Source organism: Solanum stenotomum, chromosome 2 (assembly GCF_019186545.1).
Source record: "Solanum stenotomum isolate F172 chromosome 2, ASM1918654v1, whole genome shotgun sequence".
Lineage (NCBI taxonomy): Eukaryota > Viridiplantae > Streptophyta > Magnoliopsida > Solanales > Solanaceae > Solanum > Solanum stenotomum.
In genome coordinates this window covers 58,667,686-58,680,290 of record NC_064283.1, presented here as the reverse complement: position 1 = coordinate 58,680,290, position 12,605 = coordinate 58,667,686, and positions in this window count along the sequence as shown.

The following is a 12,605-nucleotide window of genomic DNA, read 5'->3' as shown; positions in this document are numbered from 1 at the left end:
ACTAATCTAATGCCAACTTGTATTAATTAATTAATGGGCAAAGACTTTTAATAGCTCATAATTTACATGACACAACTTTTTCTTTTTCTTGGTGAAATGCCACAACTTATTTCTATTGAGTTATTTGTACTAAATCAATATATGCGTGCACGTAATATTGTACTTTTTAAATATAATTGTTTACCATTTAATTATAGTTAATTAATATATATTTTTAATTTAATTAATTAATCATTACGGTACCAAACTTTATGGAGGACCTTTTACCCCCCAGAACTATTTAATAGTGTATTTTAAGGGTATATATGTGCCCACGTGGACACATTACTATTTATAATTATGCTATATTTTTTATGTCCACGTGAACAGATATATACCTTTAAAATATACTNGGGGGGGGGGGGGGGAGGGGTAAAGGTCCTTTCCAAAATTTGGTATTGTAACAGCAATCTCGGTCAAAGTTCGAATATATTTCAAACTTTTTTCCCTAAATTATATGTGTAGGTAATAATGTATTTTTTATATAAATTTTTATCATTTAATTACAATTAGTAATTATATATTTTAATATAATTAATTAATCACCATTAATTAATATGACTTGATATAAGTATCGGATATGAATAAATATTTAAATGTGATAACAGACTTCATTAAAAATTATTAATGTCAGCTATACGTACGTTTACCAACTATATTATTTCAATACTATCAGATTGTAAATTAATTAATGACATGAGAGGATTGGTGTAATGACCCGGAAAATTATTTTTTGAAATTTTTGAGCTATTTGTTAATTACAATTGTTTAGTTGATGGATGATTTTTAAATAATTAATTTTAGTTGGTGATTAATGGGCTAAGTCCATAATTTATTTAAAATTCAATACTATTTGGCTCATATATGCAAATAAATTAGTAGGGTTAAATAATTTTAGACTATACAAACTTAAGAAGAAAAGAAAAAAAGAAAAAGAAAACCTGGAAGCCGAAGACGACGACAACAGGTACTGCGTCTTGCTTTTCTTATTTTTCATATCAATGGTTGTCGGTTGATGTTGGAGACAAAGTAAATGACATTCTATATGACCAATGATGAGGCAATGATGACTAATGATTGCCTCATCAAGAATATAATATGGTAAGAAGTGAATTCAAGGCAGATCATTTGTGCAAATGGTTTTGGCTTAATTCTAGGGTTCTGGAATTTCTATGTAATTGATTTTTGAATTTTTCTTATAGTTTTTATATTAAGACCCAAGTTTGATATAATGAGATATGTAATTAATATTGGGTGTATTATATTATAAGAAAGTTATTAGGGTTGTAGTGTTTGGAGAAATTACGACTTCACCCTAGACTTGAAACTTGGAAAATATGATAGTTGAAATGTTAATTGGCATCAAGATTTACGAACTTGATTATAAAATTGGGTGAATTTTTGGTTCAAGGCTAAACACATAGTAATGAGAGTGTTGTTAGTTTTGAAATCTTATTGTGGTAATTTATTTGAATAGATTGCTTTGAGTTGGGAAGTTCAACGAAAGGGAAGACTCAAGTCCTAGAGTGAATTGTTGATTAACCAAGGAAAGTGGATTTCTAAACCCTTGTTAAGTGCATAGGGTTGTATATTTCCTTGTGGTATGTGTTGGGGAGTAATGGGACTTAGTGATGGGTTGACTTGTCCATGTTGAATAATTCTAGCGATGAAAAGGGGAAATAAAAGGCAATGTGATTAATTGTTGGTGTGTGATGTGTTGAGAATGATTTTGAAAGGCTTATTGATTCATTGTCGGTGTTATATCACGATTGTGTTGTTGTGAATTGTGCAATGTTATGAAAATGGTAATCTCCTCATTATTTTGAACATGTCATTTGCACTGTTTTGATATATGATTGTGACAAGTGTTATGTGAACTGAGAAAGAATAAGAAATTAAAGAGGATGTACAATTTTGAGGGACATGTCACGCGCAACGACAGATACTATATATCGAGGGACGTATCGCGCGCCGCGATGGACACTCTTATTGAGGGACGTATTGCGCGCTGCGACGGATGCATGGACAAATATGTCTCCCATGGGTCCCGGACTGAGAGACAGCGGGTGTGTATCAGTAGGTCAGACATGCATCACTATACTTGACATTGCACTTCATTGCATTGCACATCTTTATCATCGGTGAACTTCATCTTGTGTGTTGTTGATCTTGTGAGTGTCTTTCTGTGGAACTTGTGATTGATGAATATTGAGCTTGTTATTGAGAATATGAAATTATTAGAGTGTTGTTGTTGAGTTGTGTGCTTGTAAATTGTGAACTGTTAGGTTGGACTAGTTTTATGCAGGTTGTAGTTGTGGAGGTTCGGTTGGGGTGTACGGAGTACCTGTATTCTATTCCCTTAGCTTGTGTTTAGAATTTTACTTACTGAGTACCGTGTGGTCTGGTACTCACCCCTTGCTTCTACAATTTTTGTAGGTTACGAGCCTGAATTTTTGTGATACTTTCCATTTTCTTCTTTTTCGAGGCTTCTTGGAGATTTGTGAGGTAGTTGTTTGTCATCTCAGCAGACCTTCTTACTCATAATTATGATCTTGTTCTATTCTAGAAACAATGTCATATGAGACTTGTATTTTTCTTTTGATTCAATTGTAATACTTTAGAGGCTTGTACACGTGACAACCAGGTTTTGGGGGTATTTTTAAGTTGATTATAAATTTCCACATTGTTTTGTAATGGCTGAGTTTTAGGCTAACTTGTCTTGGTGGGATAAGATGAGTGTCATCACATTCATTTTTGGATCATGAGAAATGGATCTCACTTTCACAAATGTATAATATATATATATATTACCTTAAAAACATGAACTCCTAACTTGAATGTTAAATTATTATAATATCCCTAACTTAGGTTGTGACTTTTTCGGTGAGTAGTGACATTTCTGATAAGTTGTAACTTTTTTCAAAGGGTTGTGATTTTTCGATGAGTTGTGACTTTTTCAAAGAGTTGTGTCTTTTTTAAAGAGTTGTGACTTTTCCAAAGAGTTGTGACTTTTTCAAAAGGGTTGTGACTTCTCGAAAAGGTCATGACTTTTCAGATAAGACACAAAAAACACTTATTCATACTACCCTTTATTGACTATAAATAGAGGAGTTTCCTTTCATTTTTCAAGCACAATTTAATCTTCTACTCTTCTTCTTCTTGCATTTTAAAAAAAAATTATGTGATTTATTGTCGTTGAGTGAGTTCGAAGTTCAGTGGAATATGAGCTACCACTATTCTGATGAAGTAAATTGTTCTATTCTAAGAGAGTATATTCCTTAACCTCGAGTACTTGAGGAAATTTTTTTTGATGATATAATAATTATTTTTTTGCTTAGTATATACATTAGTATGTAATGTTCCAATATACGGAGTTAACATGATGTAGTCTAAATTCATTTATTTTTGTTAACAATTTCTCTTGTGATTTAGATATATGCTTCTGAATATCTTTTTCAAAAGTTATTAAACTTTTCAAGAGTTAGTGAATTGTCATGATTTGTTTTTTTGATGCTCAAGACAAAAGAATGATTTTATTTATCAATGTTACTTATGTGATTTAGATTGTCAGGAAGTTTGCTTCAAAATCGTTATTACTATATAAACATTGCCCTTTTGTTTTACTGATTTACTATCTCTTAACATTTAGGTATTTTCGACGAAGAAAAGTTTATATGACTTGTTATAAGGGAAAAAGGTCTGAAATATATTCAAACTTTGACCGAAATTGCTGTAACGATACCAAACTTTGGAAATGACCTTTTACCCCCCTGCACTATTTAATAGTGTATTTTAAAAGTATATATGTGCCCACGTAAACATCATAAATATTGCGTAATTATAAATAGTAACGTGTCCATATGTGGGTACATATATACCTTTAAAATACACTATTAAATAGTGTAGAGGGTAAAGGTCCTCCATAAAGTTTGGTATCGTAACAACAATTTTGGCCAAAGTTGGAGTATTTTCAGACCGTTTTCCCCTTGTTATAACGTCAGTTGAAGTTTGTATTAGTTTAATTTTTATCGTAGTCTAAATTCATTTGTTTTTGTTAACAATATTTTTGGTGATGTAGGTATATGGTTCTGAATATTTTTTTCCAGAATTAATAAACTTCTCAAGAGTTTGAGAATTATCACGATTTGTTTTTTTGATGCCGAAGACAAAAGAATGAATTTATTTATCAATGTTACTTATGTGATTTAGATTATCAGGAAGTTTGCTTCAAAATAGTTATGACTATATAAACATTGCCCTTTTGTTTTACTGATTTACTATTTCTTAATATTTCAGTATTTTCGACAAAGAAAAGTTCATATGACTTGAAATAACGCCAGTGGAAGTTTGTATTTATTGTAGTCTAAATTCATTTGTTTTTGTTAACAATTTCTCTTCTGATTTGGATATATGTTTTTGAATATCTCTTTCCAAAATTATTAAACTTCTCAAGAGTTATAGAATTATCACGATTTGTTTTTTTGATGCTCAAGACAAAAGAATGAGTTTATTTATCAAACATGTGATTATATGATTTCAAAGATAGAATATATTCTTTAATTTTAATTTTTAGTTTTTTTGGTAAAAAAAAAGATACCTTTCTCAGTTAACTATGGGCCGTCATATAACTATCCTTGATTTATGTACACAGACTATGGAGAAGTCAAATATGAGAGCTAACAAAAAGAACGTCATCTATTATGTTATAACTTATAAAATAAAAATAATATACATAAATAATTCTAAAAAATAAAATGTAGTTGTTCTCCACATGTTCATATGACATCTAAATAGATTAAGTGGAATACACGTGCAAATCACATATGGTTAGATGACAAGAAAAATACACAGCAAATATCGTCTATAAGGTAATATTAGTGAGATACGACTAATTACATGATTGAACCTCATCAAATTGAAATAAATATATACATTATTGCATTTAGCTAATAAATTTTTTAATTGACCATCTTCATAGGTTCGTGTGAATAAGATATATATATATATGACGAGCCATATTGAACATTTACAAAAGAATCTGCAACATTATTTTGTGCAAAACTTATTATTTAAATCTTCGCTTAAATTTTCTGAATTGATAATCACGTGCAATGCACATGTCGAAAATCTAGTAGTTTTATAAGTGGGAAGGTGCTTAGTCTGGATTACGAAAATGCCCTTCAACATTTTACTTAGCATTATCATGTTGTTGTTGCTGTTGTTGTTGCTGCTGCTGCTGCTGCTCCGCCGCCGCCGCTGCTGCAGCAGTAGGCTGTTGTTGTTAATTGATTATTATTCTATAAGTGTGTAGCCATTAAAGTTGAATGGCTTTCTAAATCTTCAAGAAATCACCATTAAAGTTGAATGATTTTTTAACTCTTCAAGAAATCACTATACCTATAAGTTACAGTAACGTTTTCGTACAAAAAAATGTAACCTACATGTGTCTCTCTTCAATTACCATCACCATTATACTCTTTTAAGCAACATAATTTTCACAATAAATTACAATTCTAAATATGAAAGATAATGAAAAGACAATTATTCATTAATAATAATATTTTAAAAGAAACTGACATATATTTCCAACAATCCATTTCTTTTTTATTCCTCATATGCATATTTTCTCTTACACATTGTCTTCTAATGACAATATTGTACATTTGGATTTGGTTTAGAGAGCATAAAGCTCTTATCATGTGTTCTTTCAAGCATTTTTTTACATTTAGTTTCTTCATTTTTTGCTATCATTCAAATTATATTCTTAAATTGATGTTTAAGTGTTTGATCCCTCACATGAAAATATAATGCTAAAATTTTGTTTTATGAACTTATGATGTAATTTTTAATCTCAGGTATAAACAAGAGGTGATGCTTTTGCAGACCGTTGAATAGAACTTTTAGTAGAAATTGCGTCAATATAAATGAGGTATTTGGCATGTCTCTCCAAAAAATTTTGCAATTTTTTGCATGAGTATTTTTCAATAAATTTGATTTAACATTTGATTATTTTATTTTTAATTAGATTTTAATAACTTAATGCATGTGTATTTTACAAAGTAGAGCCTCCTTGATAGCTTTAGTTTGACAATAACTTATTGAAATTATATTTTGCTTTAGTCTCATAGATTTCGAAGTAAAAAGGATAACTAATGCTTCTCCCTCAACAACATCGAGCAAAAGAAATCGAGAAAATCTCTGAAGAAGACATATTCTAACAAATGAGGTAATTTAATTTAATATGAAGGAGTACTTAAAAGTCAAATATGAACAACATTAAAATTTATCTTTCTAAATATGAAAGAGGAATAACAATCTTGAAGAGAAAAACATAAAATAAAAATTGAATTCGAATATAACATATAAGCAGTAAAAGAGATTATTAGTTAGTGGTTAAAATTTTTCACTCCTGACGTGTTATCGATTCTCAAAAAAAAAAAACACTCCTGACTCCACCAATATTTCCATTTATAACTCAAAACTATTATAGATTAAAAAAAAATTATTATCATAATAATAAAGAACAAACGTGCAACGCACGTTACCAGAAACTAGTATATGTGTGTGTAAGGTATACCAATTTTGGCACAAATTATATTTTTCTATTCATATGCAAGGCACAAGTCCTTAAAAATTTGTTGGCCAAATACGGAAAAGCTTTAAAATTGTCTTTAATGAAATAGAAATGGTTCAGAAATTTGTCCTTCCTTCCATCTATTGGGTAAAAAATACCCTTAATGTATTGGAAATGATTCAAAAATGCCCAAAACCTATTAGAAATGGTTCAAAAATGCTCTTTCTTCTACCTATAACAACTTATAAGACTAGATAGAGAATGAGAAGTATTCTATATCATTCATACGTTGATGAAGAATATTTAAGTGTTGATACAATAATGAGTCCTAAAGTGATACACAACTAATCCTAGTTGTACAAGAAGACATGATTTTCACTGATGTATATGTAATTCCAATATTATCACATAGCATGTGCGGTATGCAAGTAAGGGAAAAGTGAAGATCACACAATATGTTAGTGATCAAGTTGGTTTCTGCTAGAGCAACAACAACAACTCGGTATTTAACTTCGGTGGATGACCGAGAGATGAACCACTGCTTCTTGGAGGACCACGAGACTGGCGTACTTTCAAGATATATAACATAGCCAGTTGTTCAAGTTCTATTAGTAGGGTCTCCGGCCCAATCAGAATCAGAATACACCATAATTCGGTTATCTGTCTCACGGGTTATTTGAAGCCCAAAGGAAGAGGTTTGATTGAGATACAGAAGCAGTCGCTTAACAACCTTCCAATGATTAGCTTTAGGACAATGCATAAACTGAGAGAGTTTATTTACTCTAAACGTGATGTCAAGTTTGTTGAAAGAAAACTATTGTTGTTTGCCAACAATTATCTGAAAGAAAGAACCATCCACAATAGGATCAACCTGGTTTACACTAAGAACAGTAGTGACGGACATATAGTGGAAACTCTTTTGTTGTCTTGTATATTCGCTTCCTAGAGAAGGTCTTTTGTATACTTCTGTTGAGGCAACAATAGGACACCTTGATACGATAGCTTTCAACACCCAAAAAATAGTTCAAGTGGCCCAAGGTCCTTGATAGAGAAACGTTGAGCAAGGGCATTGTTAATTTGTCGAACACCATGGTCACTATTTTCAGTAACAACAATGCCATCCACATATACAAGGATATAAACAGTCAATCCTGACTCACGGAAGATGAGCAGAGACGAGTCAGAGTGTGATTTACAAGAACCTTGCGTACCAGAAAGTTCTTGAGCTCGTTGTACCAAGCTCTAGGTTCATGTTTGAGACCGTAGATGGCCTTGTTAAGTTTGCAGACATAATTGGACAAAATTGGATACTCAAAGCTAGGAGGTTGTCACATATAAAATTGTTCCTCTAAATGACCTTGCAAGAATACGTTATTTACATCAAGTTGATGCAAACATCAGTTACATTGAACAGTGATAGCGAGAACCATGCGAACTGTTGTAGGCTTGACTACTGGACTGAAGGTTGAATGGTAGTCAAGTCCAGGCCGCTGAGTGAATCATTCGACCACTAATCAAGCTTTATACCTATCAATAGAGTCATCAGAACGATGCTTATGTGAAAGACCTACTTGCAGTCTAGTACATTCTTCAAAGGATTGTTGGGAACCAAAGTCCACGTATGGTTTCTCACAAGGGCATCAAATTCAGATTGCATAGCAATATTCCAGTGGGGTTCGTGCTGAGCTTATTTGTAGGAAGAAGGCGTTTTAGGACTTGGAGCGTGAGCAAGAAAGCTAGGGTGTTGTTTGGACTTATGAATATTATTTTTGGAACGAATAACCATTAAGTGACTCGGTGTTGTGGTGGAAGGCGTGGCTGAAGTGGGTTTGATGGGTTGTATTCTTGAAGGGGTGATAGCTGGCAAATGTGGAGTAGAAGGAGGTGCAATGAGGTTAGGTACTGAAGGTAACGACTAAGGAGATGAAGGTGGATTGTGTTGTCAGTAAGTTAATTGGGGTGGGTTTATTTGTTGAAAATGGGCAGTTTGGTTCAGAGAAGAAGGATTGAATGGACGCTGTGAATTTTGAGAGGAAACCGCGACTTCATTAGATATAGAATTATGAGGAGAGTTGAAGAGGATACCTTAGCTTTGGGATTTGCTCTATTTATGCCGAGTGGCATGGGCAAACTTGTGGGCAAAGTCCACACACAATAGTGGGAGGAAGATCCATGTTCAAATTTTGAGCTTGACATGTGAAATTCTGATCATTTTTCTTTATAGTGCTTTCCCATGATTTAATTTGGAAATTTGATAAATGAGAGAAAATATTTTGAAAAGGAAAATTATTCTCAAAAATTAAAATATCCCTTGATAAAAATATTTTTGAAGAAAATGGATCAAACACTGGTGACAGTAATATTTGTTAGAAATACTAAGGTATACACATGAGTTGAACGAGGCTCAACTTATTTTTGATATATGGTTGAATCTAAGGATAACATAAGAACCCCGAAAGTTCTTATAGAATCAAATTTTGGGGCGTCTTGGAAAAGTATTTCATGAGAGCACTTATTCTTTTAGGGTAGCTGAGGGTAATTTATTGATGAGAAAAACTGCCTGATGGCAAGAAAAACTCCAAAAAAAGTGGGAGAAGTGAGGCTTGATTAATTAAGGTTTTGGCAGTTTCAACATGTCTATGGCGTTGTTCAATTACAGCTACACGTTGAGGTGTATAAGGAGGTGAAACAAGATGTTCAATACCATGTGTTTTTAAATAAGGAGATAATCCTTCAAATTCACCACCACCATCAGTGTAAAATGAGAAAAAAATTGTGCTAAAGCGATGTTCAAGTAATGGAAGTAGACTTTTAAAAACATCTTGAACTTCACTTTTTTTAGAGTATACATCCACATATATTTCAAAAATTGATCAACAAACAATGCATAATATTGATTCTTATCAATGGAAAACAGGGGGGAAAGTCCCCATAAATCGTTGTAAATAATTTGCAATAGTTGTTGACTTTATAGTGTATTTTCACGAAATGATAATCTGTGCATTTTATTTGAATTGCAAGAATTACAAACAGTAGAGGTTTTGAAAATAGAAAATGGAATTGACAACTTTGTTAATAGTTTGTGTAAACTTTAACATTTGGATGCCCCAATCGTCGATGCCACTGGTCAATAGGAAGACAAGGAACTACCTGATTAAATTGAGGTTAGGATATGTGTGTTGTCTCTTGTGGCCACCCAATTCATTTCTATTCTACCCGCACACCAGAGGTGCTCCCGTAGTCAGATCCTTCATAAGAAAATGAAGAGGAAAAAATTCAATAGATATTTTGTTGTCATTACAAAATCTAGAGACATAGAGAAGATTTTTTTTTAATGTGTGGGGTACAAAGGGTATCATTTAATTTGAAGCATTTATTTATTTGATGCACATAAGTGAATGTTACCCGTGTGCGAAATTGGAATAGTATTACCATTTTCTAATTGAGATCTCTTTGGATCCGTGGTAGTCCTGGGAAGTGACCAAGTTATGAACATTAGTTATGATGTGATGGTTGGCTATGGAATCAACAATCCATGGATCTTGTTGCTGTGGGAACTGAGCAACATAATTTGCACGAGCTTGAAAGTGGTTGTGAGATTGGGACCTGTACACTTTGGCAGAGTTGACAGAGAAGGAAATTGTTACATTTTAGGGCTGCTGATATCAATGAGAGCATCACTGCTGGGTATTTGATGAATCTTAGGCTGTCCGGGAATGCCATTGTTGGCCACCTTGTGAGGTATTACTTGTCTGCTTTCGATTCCTGTTGTTGTCTCTTGAAGGTGCTTGGTTATTTCATTGAGCAATTGCAACAATAATTGAGGGTGTTCGTTTAGCTTTTTCATGCTTAAAAAAGATCTTATGATCAAAAAGCTTCTCATAAAGTTCTTCAAAGGTGATCATTGTTTCACATGACCTGATGGTTGCACATATAATGTTATAGTCGGGACCAAGGCATTGGCGGATTCTCACAGTAAGTTGCACATCAGTGATTGGTGCTCTACCGATTACAAGTTCATCAACAATTGAACGTACGTATGTCGTATAGACATTCAGTGACAGGTGATCTGGGGCGTATTTATATGCCTAAAAGCCAAATTAAGCCCATATGTGAGCTAAATTTGAGAGAAAAACTCCACGTCATTTATACCTTTTTGGAGTCATGTTTATTCATGTTGAGTAACCCATGTGATTAGTGATTGCAGGTAAGAAGGTACAAGAAAAGTCACAAAAGTGGTTATATCTGAAGTGGACATAAAACGAACAAGCAAGAGACTAATTGTGAAAGGGAGCCAAGCAGGAAGTGAAAGAAAACTCCAGCTCCGTGTCGCAGAGAGGGGAACTATTACTCGATTTCTGATGATGCTGAAACAAAATACTATGTATTCTTTCCGTGTCACAGAGAGGAGGATGCCGTGAAGATAGGACAGCCAAAAACACAGAATTACAGGAGAAACTTCTTAAAAGCCATGAAAAGGCTGATGCTCGTTTATCTCTTGTTCTCAAATCCCTCACCTCCTAGTCATCATCTTTCCAACTTCCGGCCTCCAGTCCTCAATTTTTCTTCCTTCTTTCCTTGTTATCTGATGGCATTGCCCCGATTCTCATTTGTAATTTATTTTTAATGTTTTGGCTGCTGATCCTTTTGGTTGAATGAAAATGTTCTTGCTTCTACTGCCCTATCCCATCACTTTATGTATTTTTACTCATGCTCTGTGTTGCCCAAGTGGCCATGGATTTTCTTGAACTACATTTATGTCAACTTGATTTATTACTCTAACTTTTTTGTGATGTCAAAAGGGGGTATATATATATATATATATATATATATATATATATATATATATTGTTGTACTAGATCAATGTCAGATATACTTGAGAAAAGAGGGATACTGCCAGTTACTTGAAGAAGGAAAGGAACCTGGTCATGGCCAAAGGGGGAAGAATGGTATTGGGTATTGTGACAAGTAAAATGACTGTCCTGGAAATGTATGTTGGGATATATCCGTGGTAGAGGGAATAATAAAGTGTTAGTTTGTCATCATAAAAAAGGGGAAAATGTAAGAATTCAAAGTTTTGATGATACTGTAACACCCCAGAGAATTTTTCGAACTAAGACTCGAGCCGTCCTTCATGTGGAGTGAGATTTTACCGAGGAATAAAATTTCTTGAGTGTCCCTAGGTGTAGCACATTGAGTTCCAAGAAGAGTTGAATTGGAAATAGTCATTTTGGAAAGAATCTGGAAAATTTGGCTAAGTATGGAAAAAAAAAAAAGAGTTTTTGGTCAACTTTGAGCAGTCGTAACTCCTAGCTCAAAATGATTTAGGCAAATTTCCAGTTATTTCTGGAAATCCCTTGAAATGATCTTTCCAACGCCACCGAGTTTGCTTGATTCCGAGTTCGTGTGAGTGATTTATGCCCTTTGGAAGTTGGGCTGTTGGCACAGTCGCACAGTCGCACAGTGCAGTTTGTTTAGTCCGAAAATTTTAAGGGTATTTTGGTCTTTTCCCTAGTCTTTTCTTTGGGTTATATTGAGGTGCTAGACTGATGTTTGGATCATTTTTGTTCCATTTTAAAGAGTGAGAGTTAGGGCTTGGAAGATAAGAGAGAAAGAAGAGGAAAAGAAGAGGAGAAAGAGAAGAAGAAGCTAAGGATCGTCGGGGGTGATCCCTAATCAGGTATGTGAGTTCTTTAGTGTGGGTTGATCCTTTCCCCCACACACCAAGCTCATTTTATGATTTGAGAAAAGATTGGATTTGTTGTTGAAGTTGTTAGTTGTTGTTGATGTTGTTAGTTGTGTTGTGGAAGTTATTGTTGGTTGTGGGACATGATTTGGTTGTGTTCTTGAGCTGAAACCTATTGTATATTGAGGGATTTTATGATCCTTAGTATTGGTTGGTTCATACCCCCACACACCAACTCGTTTTTAATTCTAAGAAAAGATTTATTTTGGTTGTTGAAGTTGTTGGTTGTGTTGTTGAAGTTCTTG